Below are 15,752 nucleotides of genomic sequence, written 5' to 3'. Positions count from 1 at the left end.
GAGATCTGGGGAAAGAGGAACAAGAGCTGAGAGATTCAGGTTAGTGAGAGAGAGCAAAAGGTCTACACCTGTTGATGGAGCTAGCTGAGCAACCTTTATCCTCTTAAAAAAAAAAAAAGTAGTTTTTCTTCCAGATTTCAGCAACAAAGAGGTCTCCTTGATCCCTCTCATCCATTTGGCACCACTCTCAACCCCACTCATTTTACCTGCACCCTCTTGTCTAAAATTCTTTTAACTGGAAAGAAAGTTTTTCAGTTTACAATAAAACATAAAAGTTGGGGAATTATGCCTTGGACCCACAATAATCCTTAAAGTTATTACATTGTAAATACCCAAATGTTGTGTTTTATTTTTTTTCCAGAAAGTAAAATGATTGCCAGACTGTACTACATAATTTCTTGAATACATTTATAAAATATTTGTCTTCCTACCTCTTGTGTTAGCCTAGAGCATAAATAGAAGAAATTTGAATTTGAGACCAAGCCGTGGAAGTAGTAAGAAAGGAGTACATTAGACCACGAGATGTAATAAAAGTGAATCTTCCAAATGCCATTATTGCCACTCCAACTGAAGCAAGAAATAATATGCCTTGGAGATTGCAGAGAAAGGCATGTAATTCATCAGGACTCAGTCAACCCCACTAGGAATTCCGTCCTTCCTTTCCCAGTCATGATACGCTTTGCTGCTCCCATCTCTCCTTTAAATAACACCCACACTTAGCTCCATAATAAATTTTCTTTACCAGGGCACGGTTATATTAGAAACTTCTTTTTAGTAATACTTCTCATTGTTTAAAAATTTTATTTTTTATATTTCAAATTATATTGGCTTTAATTTAAACTAGCTCCTGACTTATTCTGAGGTGAATGAGAAAAGGAAAATGTGACTGTTGTTTTCTATTTCCCAATAGTTTGTAAATCTCATCATGTGGTAATATCTGATTTTTTTCAAATAGTTTTTTTTTTTTTTGCTAACAAAGTATAAACTACCAAATATCAAAGTGATTCTAGATATTTGTAGCAGATTACTTAGAAAATTCTGTTGTATATTTTTTTTCCTGTCAGAATACCCTGAAGTCATAAGCTTTATTTAATTACAATTTTGACAGTGTGTAATATTTTATATACTCTTTGCTGTCCCCATCTCTCCATTAAATGACACTCACACTAATCTGGGTGTCATTTTATTTATTTATTTTTTATATTTTATTTTCTTTTATTTTGAGATTGAGTTTCGCTCTTATTGCCCAGACTGGAGTGCAATGGTGAGATCTCGGCTCACTGCAACCTCCGCCTGCTGGATTCAAGCTATTCTCCTGCCTCAGCCTCCCGAGTGGCTGGCATTACAGGCATGCATCACCACACCTGACTAATTTTGCAATTTTAGTAGAGACAGTGTTTCTCCATGTTGGTCAGGCTGGTCTCGAACTCCCAATCTCAGGTGATCCCCCCTGCCTCCTCAGCCTCCCAAAGTGCTGGGATTACAGGCATGAGCCACCAGACTCGGCCTTGCTGGGTGTCATTTATATGATAATACCAGTAGATAGAAAAGTTGATGTTGACCAGTAAATTGATCTGTGGATGTTAAATATCATTTTTGGAAATATGAGGTATAATGTATAGAGTATTGTTGTTTTTAAATGTATCTGAATTATAGTAATGTTTCAGCGTGACCACTGGACAAAATTCAACATCTCATATAAAGGAATTCAGTTTGGTCTGACTAATATAGTTATCTTTGTGTCACATAACACAACTCTGAATCCAAAAGTCAACATCTCACATGCTTGTTCTTGTTTTCATGACCCTCAGTTCTAGCTAAGATCAAAAGGATTATGTGTGGATGCAAATAGACTTAAGTAGTGAATTATTTTTTAAAGGAAATCTCTAACAGAAATCAAAAATAATTTTTTATAATAATGTAATGTCTGACTCAGCTGAACCTACAATATTCTATCTGACAAAGTAACTACAATAAAAGAAGACAGAGAGACCCCATTTACTCATGAAATAACTTGGTGTACAACTACTTTATTAACCGGCTTTAATGTGCACATTTGTTCCCGGGAAATAAACATCTATTTCAGGTTTGGAGATGTGATGTGTTCCCCTTCAGGTTCTGACTGAAAAAGACAACTTGTAAATGGGGCCTCACTGACTCAGGCTCTAATTCTGGAGAGTTTCACTGTTACTGGAATAAAAATCATCAGAGAATAAAAGTCAAATGCAAAAAGATTCTTTGACAGTCTAGAGTAATCCTAGAGGTTACTAGAGGTAGTAATGTTGTATATGCTTCTTAGGACCCATAACAAAAATATGTGCCTAAGAGTTCATGTATTTTACATTAATTGATCAAAGTGTCATAACCCAAAGATATCTTTCTAAGTTTTCATAATATTTTTAAGATTTCAAGTAATTCAAATGTTAAGATGTCTCTTTGAATTTCTTAACTTAATAAACTTATTTGATAACGTATTAAACAGAAGGCACTCCAGGGTTCCAAGAGGATAAATATATAGCCAACTCCTAGAAACTTACAGCCTATTCAAATCAACTACATAAAATCACACTAAAATAATTACTCGCCTAAACTAGATATATAAAGATAATATAGTATTTGATTCTTTGTTCATAACAAATAAAGTTCTATAAAGTGTGATTGCTAGGTATTCTTTTTTTCTTAAAGATCAAAGATTCACATTTCTAATATTTCTCAGTTATTCAATATCCATGAACCATTAAAAGAGATGGAAATGAATTTTTTTATTTTCTGAATTTTCTATTTACAATTTTAAGTTCAGGGGTACATGTGCAGGATGTGCAGGTTTGTTACATAGAGGGGCCTGTTGGAGGGTTTGGGGTGGGAGGAGGGAAAGAATCAGGAAGAATAGCTAATGGATGCTGGACTTAATACTTGGGAAATAAATCTAAAATATGTTTAGTCCTTTAATGATATTCTTCAGGACAGTACAGAGCCATCGCTCTTAGATGACTAAACACGTGCCTGAAATTCAGAGACTGACATAAACCAGCCCTTAATTTTTTCCCCAGCAACATAATCATCCATACCATGATCACATCAGATGGGCAGCAGAGACCACCTTATCTCTTTGGTCACCTTCTTTCTTCTTCCATTTTTTAGGTCTTTTCAGATTACAATTATTTGCTTTATAAACTACTCGAAGTATATTACCTTAGAAACACAATTTATAAATATTTAGGCATTCTAATTTTAATTTCCAAGCATCCTTCAATGATTGGATAATATATTTCCCTATGTAATCCAAATGTTCCAAATCCTCTTGCTTTCATCTAATGTGACTGTATCAAGTCCAGAAGCCTTGGCCATAATTCCAGGGATTACCGAGACACATATTTTTTTCTCTTGTTTACTCCCCTCTCTTCTAAACTTCTGGCTTTTCTTTAATCACCACTGCCTCATTGCTCACTTGCTCATGCTGGGTGTTGTCCTCTCCCTATACCACTTGGTCCCAAGTTGGAACATAAACCGTCCCTAAGGCTCTATTAACAGACAGCTATCGTGTGTGTCTGACTGCACTGAAGCCTTTGGAGATGATGGAGAAGAATCACAATGTAGGACATGAAATAATCTAAAACTGGATATAGACATCATGTTTCTTAAGTTTTCTGTTCATTCCCATTGAAGAGAGCTCTTTTGTGCCTGTCCTCCTCCTTAGGTATAAGCCTGTTCTGGTGGCTCTGGGGCCTGGTCGCTCAGAACTGAATGACGCCCACTGCTCGCCATTCCTACTCCCCACTCCACTAAACAGTAATTTGTGGAATGTGGAATAAATCAGACAAAACCAAAACATTATCTCTCCAAGGTTAAAACCTTTTACTTCACTATCCAGGGAATTTGTGTATTTTCTTAACTTTTCCCTGTAGATGCTTCACTTTCTGTAATTGAAAAGCCTATTAAAGAAATCCCATAAATACAAGAACAACATTCACCAGAAGTAAATTTTGTCAAGACATAAGATGGAAAGAATATACAGACAATGCTCTGTGATTTTTTAGTTGACATTTTCCCTCCTCTTTTCACATGAATTTGCATTTCTGTGTTTGCATAATCTCTATTTCTCTATTCAGAATTTCTAAGAAATGATCATCTTCTCTGGGAAAGAATGGTAGCCAGAAAATCATCTGAAATAAAATTGAGTCACTTGGAAGTGAAGGACCGGTCTGACTGGGAGGAGTTAATTACACATGACACAAGGGAAACGCAAACCCAAACTTTATATTGCTCTGAGAGCTTTGAGCACCCTTGTCATTAATAACTAGGCTACAAATACATGAACATATCTACAGGCTCCTAGATTTTTGTCTTTGAGCCCAGAATTGAAAATAAATCTTTGGCAGTGATCCATTTGCTTCCATCTCTGTGTACCAACTTCATTTGTTAGCGTTTCCAAGCCAAAGTTATATCCAAATCAAAAGGCAATACCCCAGGTTAAAAAACTGCAATCACAAAAAGCCACTTTTAGCTCCATAATTTTCTCCTCTTTCCCCATTTCCCCAAATCCCTCTGGTTTTTCTTTTTGTCTCTGTCCATTTCTCTTTTCTTCTTTCCTTTTCTCCACTCTCTGTTCCTTAACACCACTGTCTTAAATTGAGATTAAAGAGAACAAAAAGGAAGGCTGCAATGTGCATTGTCCTTTTCTTCCCTAGGATAGACGTTTATACCACACTTTACAACATTTTCCCAGAGCCAATAGGTTTTCTTTTTTCATGACAACTTTGTAAAACTGCATTCCTAAGGTAGTTCATCACTGTTTTTTATTGCATGCTCTTGAAACTTTCCAGAACTGTTACCAGAAGAGGCTTCAATAAATGGAGTTAGCATTTGAGCTCTACAGAGTCAGAGTCAAAAATAACAGTAGTCACATGGTCAACAATATTTATACAATACTTAATCGTCTGAGCTCACAAGATAAAGAGCAGGCATTTCGCTGTTCATAACATGTTCAGAAAAAGTGGGTTTGTAACAAGGATTTTAATACCTTGTTCCTGCAAGTGTGCAGGAACGCTAGGTTCTTCTCAAAAGAGAATTCTACGTTGATTTAAACTTAGTGACATGCAAAGTATGCATCATGGATATATCTGATTACATAACTATATAGACATCATAATGGACCTATGTCCCCTTTCTTCACACAGAAGTAGCTCTGCCTCTAGACAGCATTGCTCACATTATGAGAAGCAAAATTACTATCATGTTTTCAAAAATGTTAATAAAGTAATTAAAGTAAGTAGAAAAATTCAACTTATAGTTTGGAGACTCTTGCAGAGATAGGTAAATTTTAAGAACTTTTAGAATAGGATTTATGTCTGTGTTGCTTTTCTGAGATCTGAAATGAATGTGTGTGTGTGTGTGTGCGTGTGTGTGTGTGTGTGTGTGTGTGTATTTCCAAAGAGCTAACGTGGCATATCTTCATCCTCAAATTCGCTTTTGCCCTTGGACTCTTTCTCACCCTTCTCCTCCTTAGGGAGACGGGGGAAACAAAAGTACTGTTTCAGCCAACTGACTTTATTAAATCTTTCTCATCTATGAGGCATGAGAATATGTTTGTGAATCTGTTTCTCTTTTGTTTGGCAGTGAGAAGTGCAATCGCTCTTTAATTAGAACCTTCTGTGAATCATAAATATGGTTTAACCCAGGTGTTTAATCTACCTCCAATGCAAGTGCAAATTAGTGACATGGGTCAAATGACAATTTTATTTAATTATCAGACAAGTTAGGAATAGCTAAACGCCAGCCACCAGCGATTCACTGAGTTAAGGTATTTTGCTAATAATTAGAGCAAAAAAGAGGGGGGTGATAAAGGGAGTTTACTGGAAATCACAGTAGACAAGATCATGAAACCAAATGTTAGACTTGATGATTCTGACAATTTTTATCTGCATGGGAATGGGCAAATTTTTTAAGAATATTGGAACTTGATATTCTTATCTGTAAAAATTAGGAATAGTATTTCTAAAATATTTCACCATATAACTTTTAAGATTATACCTAGCTCTGAGATCCTGTAATTCTAATCAACACATAGAAAGACATGAAAAAGTAGAAAGAGGTAGACCAATATTTATTAATGGTCGGCTATTATAAGAATTTATGGATTTAAGAAACCCGTATTCAGTCTTCACTTTATCACTGATGTTTTGCTTTTATGTCATTTTAGTAAAAATGTTTGCTGATATTGTCAAGGGATTTCTTAGCTAAAATATAATCAAGAGATCTCTCGGTGTCATTTCTCTTCTAATTACAGTTCCATCACATTAATCTCTTACAACTAATTGAAAATAGCAATGTCATTCACAAATAGAAAGAAATTTATCTAATCAAACTTCATCGAAAATCACACAATTACCTCCCTTCCTAATGTTTGGCTGTAAGCAAAATCCAAGAGCTGTATCTTTTATTTTTCTTTGTGTTAGTTCCTGTTCATGTGTGGGAGAACATTGGTCAGTGACTCACATTACTGACACACAGCCAGCACAGCTGGATAGGCACAGAATGCATTTCATAATAAAAGGGACAAAGAAAGAAAGATAGAGAAGAAAAAAGTCTGTGTTTGGTTTTATTTTTAAAAATCTATACAACTTAATGCTAAAAAGTAAGAACCAAATGTTTCCAAACAAACAGCTTCAAGGAAAAATAATTTTGGGGGGACTAATTAAAATTACTTTAATAACTCTTAATATGTGAAATACTTCTTTAAGGCAGCTATTCTGTGTGGAAGTCTCACCCTCTCCCATGAAAAAGAATCAGCAATTTATGACTATCACAAGAGTAAAACTCTAGTGAGAATTTAGAATTGCACACAATAAAATAAAATACTCCACAATAGTTTTGAACTCTTGAGGAAAATGACAGGAATAGTATTATGTGTAAACAAATTTATATATATGTATATATACACATACATATAGATAGATAGATAGATAGATAGATAGATAGATAGATAGATAGATAGATATACATCTCTTTAGAGATCTGATAAATGATGAACTCAGAAATATCTACACTCCAGATTTGAAAATGTGAGTTAGCTGACACATAACAATGTCAAAGAAGACACATTTTTACAGAAGAACTTTCCACAAATAAAATAACTTTTCCCAGGCCATTAAATGCAAATGACATTGTCACTTATCATATATTTTGTCTATGCTGTATAGAAGTTAAATTAAGTTGTTCACTGTACAGTTAAAACTAAAGGTTTTAGGATATGAGGTAGTTTACAGCATGTCTATTATCACTAGTAAGAAAATACTCTATAAATTTAAGAGGAAAGATCACTTATTCAGACTATGTTAATAGAGTAGACTCTCCTGGCCTAAAATCTTATGTTTGAGAAATGAGCACCAAACCAACCTACCATTTTGACAGAGCTCACCTGAATTTTTCCTTCTGGTGATGAGAAACAATGCCAGAATATCTGTTCCAGGCATCTTCACACTTGTGGAGAGAAATTCAATAGTGATACATTTGTAGTGAGGTGAAAGATGTGTTAGCTTAACAACTGATGCAGGGTTTCTCTTTTAAGGAAGATACTGTGTATGTGGAGGGAAACATCTTGGAAGGTATTTAGAAGTAGAAAGTGAGACCTTAAGGGCAAGAGAAACTCTACTATGACAGGAGACACAACTAAACTGCTTTGTATTAGAAATCAATAGGAACTTGGAGAGAGAAAATAAAAACAAGAGTAATCAACAAAAGATGATTTAACCAACATGATCAGAATCTGAAGCCCAAGATTTGAAAGGAGAGAGGGAACTTTAGGAATATCAATATCTAACATGGAATATTAAATCATGAGCCTTTTGGCAGTATAAATCTCTGTATCACCTATCATTCAGTAGTCCTTTACACATATAAAAGTTTCTATAAGTAGTTTGGCATAACTAAGAAAAAGTATAGTGATCCACATCTAAAACGATATAATTCAAAACATAATAATACATATTGGACATTTAGTTTATCCCTAAACTGATTCACACTAAGCAGGACTTAGGAGCCAAAAGTGATCCTAAATTCTGATGAAACTTGAAAATTCTTGAGATATAGGCTGAACTCAATGGAAAATACATTGAATAAATCTTACTTCATCTCAAAAGGCAGGGAAATTGCTGTTGAAATTTAGTTTACATAATTATTTTCTCTTTTTCTGGCCTTCTTTAAAGCTAATATTTGGCATGATCCTAAAAATATTGTTTTAAAAGAAAATCTATTGTGGACAAATACAAGGTTTAGGAATAAATTAAAATGTTTAGAGGAATTAACATATCTGTGTAAAATTTTACATGTGTGCCAAATTGGTCACCAAGCTAAAACTAGTGGCATATTAAAACCAACATACTAGCTCACACATTTACAATGAAATACAACACTTTTTGTAAGACTATAGTTTTTGACAATTCAACAAGTGATAATTGGAAAACATGTTATGATAGGCATGGCAATTTAAAGCTCACTCTGGACAATCGGTGATGATTAATCTTAAGAGGATTTCCAAAGTTCAGACAACAAATGATTAAAAATCAACTTCAACAATAGTCAATGATGGCTGAATTTAAGATATTTAAGCATGCATTGGAAAATACAATGGAACCAGTTGTAGGCGTGGACATTGAGAGAAGACTTGTGGATTCAGACAAATCTTTACTCATTCAAATTTCTGTAACATTATTTACCTTATATTACATGTCACAAATTGACTATGTTATGAAATAGGAAGGGTAATATCTATTTTTAAATGTGATAATTATAAACAATGTATAAGATGTTTATACACTTTAAACTGGCAGTTTATAGTGACTATTGTATTATTATTTTGATTTTAGTAGTTGTAAGGAAAAGATAACAGCACAGACTGAAGTATTTATATCTCAATAATTAAACTTACTTAATATTTTCTATTGTACGTTTACCTAAATGTATAGGACTGATACTTTATTTTCTATTGTACGTTTACCTAAATGTATAGGACTGATACTTCCATATTTGTATGGAATAACAGTGCTTAAAATATATAAAGCAAATATTACTGAAATAAAGGGACAATAGATAAACTTGTAAAATTATCATCAGAGATGTAAATACCAACTCTACAATAGGTAGACCAAAATTAATAAAGACATAAAATAATTTAACAACACAATAAACTTGAACTAATTAAAACACAAGGTCTCTATCCCAAAGAACTACAAAATAAACATTCTTTTTAAGTAGAAAAAAACTTTCACTAAAAATGTATATTTCAAGCCATAAGACGAGTCTGAATAAATTTCAACAACAGAAATCATGCATAGAACAATCCCTGACTACAAAGAAAGAAAGTCAGAAACCGATATAAGAGTAAAAGTCTCCCAATTATTTGTAAACAATGCATTCCTAATCAACCCAAGAATCAAAGGAGAAATCAGAATTTGCACAAAGCAGCTGAAATAATTCTATCACTTATCTATTGATGTGTAGTGATCCACCCCAAAATTTAGTTGTTTGAAATAACCATATTCTTTGCTCATAATTCTATGACTCCACAGTTAGGGTTGGGGAAAAGGAGTGTTGCCTGAGCAATTCGCCTGTTGGTCTCACATGCAGGAAGTTTATATACAATGTGGATCACTGATTTCTTCTCCACATGGTCTTATTTACTAATTAGCTAGCTCAGGTGTCTTAGTAGTTGTGCTTGCCATTTAAAGTGGAATTATTTTAGTTTGATATGATCAATTATTTGGTGCTAATATACGGAAATAAAATTCAATTTAATACCATAGTATCCTGAAAATTTGTCACATTCACTTATTAGTTAAGTAGGTTTTTTTATTGGTAAATATCTCAGGAAACAGGTCAATTATCAGTAAACAAAATTTGGCTCCATCATTTTCAATGTTTACACATTTTATTTTTTTATCTTGCTTCATGAGACTGTGTAGGACCTCTGTCACAAAGTTAAATAGTAGTGACATGTGCCAGGTTATTGATTTATTGTCTCTCAGTTCCAAATCCACACTTCTTTGTCCTATTCTGTGATACTGTAGCTAGACCACATAAACATTTCTCCTTTGGCAGCTGGCACAATGGTTTACAAACTAATTTTGAAGTTTTAAATATTCAGAGAGATTCCTTGGCTGGGCGCGGTGGCTCACGCCTGTAGTCCCAGCACTTTGAGAGGCCGAGGTGGGCGGATCACCTGAGGTTGGGAGCTCGAGACCAGCCTGACCAACATGGAGAAACCCCGTCTCTACTAAAAATAAAAAATTAGCTGTGCGTGGTGGCACATGCCTGCAGTCCCAGCTACTCAGAAGGCTGAGGCAGGAGAATCGCTTGAACCCGGGAGGTGGAGGTTGCAGTGGGCTGAGATCGTGCCATTGCACTCCAGCCCTAGCAACAAGAGCAAAACTCCATCTCAAAAAAATAAAAAAATAAAATAAAATAAAAAAATCTGAGAGACGTTGCCTATACACTAAACACTGCAAAAGTTTGCTGAGAGAAAGTAAAGAAGACATAAATACATTGAGAGGCCCACCACGGTCGTGGATTTTAAAAGTTCTATGTTGTTAACATGTAAAATTCCCCCAAACTGAAATATAGATTCAGTGTATGATACCGAGAATTTCAGCAAGACTTTTCTACTGGAAGTTGAGTGATTATATTTATATGTGAAATCAAAGGAAGTGTAATAATTAAACAATCTTAAAACACAAGAATAAAGGTGTTGGTCTTACCTTCCGGACTGGGGAAAAAATCCATTCAACAAATGGTGCCATAACTGTTGTATATCCATATGTAAACTCAATGAATGTCAAACCTTACCTTATAAAATTTATTCTGAATATATAGTGGAATTAAACATGGAACTGAAAATCAAAGAAGATAACATTATAAAATCTTTTTTTTTGAATAGGTAAAGATGTATTACAAAGGATACAATAAGAATTAGTAATAAAAATGATTGGTTAGACTTCATAAAAATTAAATGCATGTGTTAATCAAAGATACACTTAAGAAAAGGGGTAAGAAGGACAGACAACAATAGAAAATAATATCTATGCGTATATTGGACAATTCAAATCCAGAATATATAAAGAATTTGTACAGCTCAATAATAAAAATACAGACAATAAAAAAATTTGTAAAGCAGTTGAACCAGCACATTGTAAGAGATAGTATAAGAACAGCCAATATGTTCTTTCTGTATTCCAGCAGAAGGTTTTGAACCACCTTAGACATGTATACCACATTCATTCAGGGATTAGTACAATTCAATTTTTCTTAATCTTATCACTTGGAAAGACACATCTGATTTTATCAGAGTAATTGTTAGGATATACGTATAATTTCTATGTGTTTATTTATTTTCTGTGGAAGTTATATTTTTATATTTTGAAAGATCTTAAATAATTATTGAAGAGGAGGATGGACAGATAGATGATAGATAGATAGATAGATAGATAGATAGATAGATAGATAGATAGATGTAGATGGAGCTAGTTCAATGACCACAAGAATTATCTTGGTTTTATAAAAGGACTAACAAGTTTAATATCTCCTACTTCCTTTTAATTAAATGTATTATGTAATATAATTCAATAATATATTTTTGCATGCATTTTTCTTCTAGTTAATGTTATTGAAAGGGAATATCAGTAAATGAGAAGAGATCCTCGAAAATTGAGAAGAAAAATTAATATGCTTTATCTTCCTTAGCATTCATTACAATGACTTTTATTCTTAAAATCATTTTTCAAGAAGTAAGTTGTTATATACTTGTTTAGTAATAATGATCAAGGTATACCATTTAACAAATGCTTGGATCGGGCACGGTGGTTCATGCCTGCAATCCCAGCCCTTTGGGATGCCAAGGCAGGTGGATCACAATGTCAGGAGTTCGAGACCAGACTGGCCAACATAGTGAAACCCTGTCTCTACTAAAAATACAAAAAAATTAGGCTAGCGTGGTGGCGCGTGCCTGTAGTCCCAGTTACTCGGAAAGCTGAGGCTGGAGAATCGCTTGAACCCGGGAGGTGGAGGTTGATGTGAGCTGAGTTCGCACCACTGTATTCCAGCTTGGCTGACAGAGTGAGACTCCCTCTGAAAAAAACAAAAACAAAAAACAAACAATAAACAAACGAGCAAAGAAACAAATGCTTGCAGCCTTGGTTCTTTGTTTTTAGGGTATCAGTAATATTTAAGTTTAGATTGCCTAAGCTTATGACAAAAACAAAACAAAACAAAATATCTAGCATACCTATTTAATATACCTACTATTTATTTATTTATTTATTTATTTGAGAAAGAGTTTCACTCTCGTCACCCAGGCTGGAGTGCAATGGCCAGATCTCTGCTCACTGCAATCTCCACCTCCCGGGTTCAAGTAATTCTTCTGCCTCTGCTTCCAGAGTAGCTGGAATTGCAGGTGTATGCCACCACACCTGGCTAATTTTTTGTATTTTTAATCGAGACGGTGTTTCACCATGTTGGACAGACTGGTCTCAAACTCCTGACCTCAGATGATCCGCCTGCCTCAGCCTCTCAAAGTGCTGGGACTACTGGCGTGATCAGCCATATTTTAAGACAAAAAAATTCCACTTCCTAATCATGTTCTCTTCAGCTTTAACATTCTCATTCGTTTGTGCTCATTGAGAGTTCATTGATATTCATAACTACCTGCTATTCAAAGATAGGCAGAAAATTGGTACTGCAAAGTCAAATAGTATCCATTAGCCTACCTCTTGTTTCAACTTCCTCTACATCATTCACAGGTCACTGAGGAAATGAAATACTATTTTTGGCTTTCTGATCTTTCTCCCCTCCTTCTATCTGTAGTTCTTGTGGTCCATCCACTTTGTTCATGAGTGCAGTACTCTTCATGAGGTGGTGCTTCTGAACATTTTCAAAGAAATACATTTCACCAGGTAGTTATTGTGGTTTCAAATCCACCAAATTATATCAACTAATGCTCCACCATTAAGAAATTTAACATACTCTTATTAGTGTTTTAATAAAAATTTAGTATTTTTTTCTGTTGATTAAAAATTAAGACTCTCGTTCCACCTATTTTATGAAAAATGATACTGAAAAGTCACCTTGAACATGATAATTTAAAAAATATACATTTTGGGCTTGTAATTCATTATCGTGTGCCATTCAGTAATTCATCCATTCAACAAAAGTTTATTTAATACAAAGAAAGCAATACATCATATGGCAGGTGCACGCTGGAAGATTTTCATTACTAGACTGGCTAGAGAGACATTGTATTCACATAGATTATATTCCCACAATGACTACCCAAAGGTAATATCATACTCACACCTCATTATTATAAGAACATGCTAGATTGGAAATTATTTTGTTACAAATGAAAAGTTGTACTTAGACCAATTTATTTGCATCATAGGAGTGTAAAATTTTCAACATGTAAAAATCTGCTACAGGAAAAGGTGAAACCAAGCATTAAACTGTCCATATGGCTAATACATATGGATAACTGACTCACTGTGCTCTTCTATGACACGTGTTTCTGTAAGATGAATGAAAATGTGTGCAGTTGGGGAATTGGGAGTGATGTCAGTAAAATACAGAATTCAGGTAGGTCCATATGGAAATTTTTTTCTAATGCATCAATCTGTATGTTATAAAGCAATAGCAGTTGAAAGCAAAGTGAAGTAGAAGAATTAAATGCACTAGACCACAGAAGAATACACTGCTGTTCATAAGCCCATTCATACCTGATTTTTTATCTTGGTTCAGTTTGGTCATATGTCAATGTTTTGCAGTGCTTATTGTATAGTTTTCTCTGGTTATTTACATTGTACCTTTATCTTAAAGGTAAGCCTTTATCTTAAAGGCTCAAGCCTTTTTCACACCATCTTTTATCTATCCACTAACATCTTTTTAAAAGGCAAAACTTTATATTTACAATAACTTCTCTTTACTTATTAGAATGTAAAGTCTTTAAAGCTGTACTAATATTTTAAATAAGATAGCTATATTTTTGTTGGTGCTCTGGATTCAAACAAATTTTGTTTGCACAACTCTATTTTTTCCATAGCCCACTTGTATATACTATTCAATATTACATATTTCAAAATTTTTTAGAATTGCGTACACTGTGTTAGATTTGAAATATCTCTGCTGCATAACATTGAAAAAATGGCCATTAAGTAAGTAAAATCCAAACACTTCTGAGAACAATTGGCAATGACGAAACATTAGTCGACTAATGCTGTCAGTTTGGATGCCAGGCAACTTGTGAATAAAGCAAAATTCTAATGAGAGAAAATGAAAAAATAGAGAGATTTTAAAAAAGATTTACATCAAAGTGAGAAAAAAATTAATGGGAAACTTTATTTAAAATGCTTCCAAATAAGTGAAAAAAAAAATGGCTGCTAACAATACACAAGCAGGAATCAAGCTGCAAGCTTTTAAAAAATAAAATACTGCATTCACTATAGCTAGACTTGAGCACATATTGAGACTTGAATTAGGTATCAAATGTGACATATGAAAAATTATTTGAATGCAAAGGTCATGTTTAGGCAAAAGTAACATTGTGGAATACATTGGATTTGTGCCAGAGAAGACAGAAATAATAAAGAAGAGCCTTTTGATTTATTTTCTTGTTCATCTATTTATCAGCTAATCTACCTATCTACTTACCTTCTCACATATGCTCATACGCATGGTCCATAAACATTGCCAAGCATGATTTGATCTTATTTTATTATTTTTTTTCCTCAGGCCTAAGAGGCTATATTATTGCCTGGTGCAGGCAGAGGCTCAATAAATATTTGTTGAATAATTTAAAAATCAGTACATATTCCAACTGATTTCCTCATTTGGAAAGATCTACTAGATTACAAGTCTTATGAGGACAAGAGCAATGTCTATCTTATTCACCATCCCAACCCCAGTGCCCAACATACAGAAGATATTTAATGAATATACAGTGAGTTAATAAATTCAGGCATTGCCTACCACATAAATCCTGAAAAAGATAGTTTTTAACTTTTAAAACCAGTTTCTGCGTTGCCTTATGAGATTCCTAGACATTACCTGAGTTCCTTGACTAATAAGACCTACATCTCTTCAGTTATATTCTGGTTCTCCTTTACAGTAAGTTTGTCCAACAAACACTCATGAAATAGGTTGTGTCTTTTGATATCTTTAAAACACTGCTGCCCTATTCCAATAATTCGTCATGGGTGCCCTTGAAGATAGCTGTAACATAACGAATATATGTGGAATTTGAATGACTGAATTAGAATCCTATCTCTGTTGCTTGCTGGTCATGCAAAATGCTCAAATTCTCTGCAACTCACTTTCCTTGTCTATAAAATATGAATAAAGTCATACCCATCCCAGAGGATTTCACAAGAAAAATATGAGTTAATTAATGCACAAGAACTTCTCAGTAGTAAATCTAACACACATTAAGTGATCTATAAATATGCCCTATGACTGCTACTTTTTGTGATACCATTTCCCCTTTTATTGTTATCCAAGGTAATTCCCTAGATATCTCTTCCACATCCACTTCTCAATCTCAGACACGTTAATCCCTTAATTCCTGCAAGTTATTAATGGAAATAAACATATTAACTAATATAATATGTGACTAATCTTACATTTAATTTAAAACTTAACTTTAGAAGATGTAATCCTCCAGATATTCCCATATATACTCACATTTAAAGAATAAATAAAAGAAGGTAGTAGAAAGT

The 15,752-nt window shown here is 33.9% G+C and overlaps 1 non-coding gene across 1 annotated transcript in view; it reads right to left on the bottom strand.

Annotated features, from left to right (window-relative positions):
• LOC104667745 overlaps positions 1-7,677 on the bottom strand; it is a 51,844-nt gene extending 44,167 nt beyond the window's left edge. Inside the window, exon 1 of the transcript XR_004053293.1 lies at positions 7,418-7,677. This is a non-coding gene — a transcript (uncharacterized LOC104667745). The remainder of the gene's footprint in view (positions 1-7,417) is intronic.
• Positions 7,678-15,752: the final 8,075 nt, after the last annotated feature.

The sequence above is a fragment of the Rhinopithecus roxellana genome, chromosome 14, assembly GCF_007565055.1.
Source record: "Rhinopithecus roxellana isolate Shanxi Qingling chromosome 14, ASM756505v1, whole genome shotgun sequence".
In the NCBI taxonomy this organism is placed as follows: domain Eukaryota; kingdom Metazoa; phylum Chordata; class Mammalia; order Primates; family Cercopithecidae; genus Rhinopithecus; species Rhinopithecus roxellana.
Note: the sequence above shows the minus strand (reverse complement) of the source record. Positions and strands in the feature narration are given on the sequence as shown.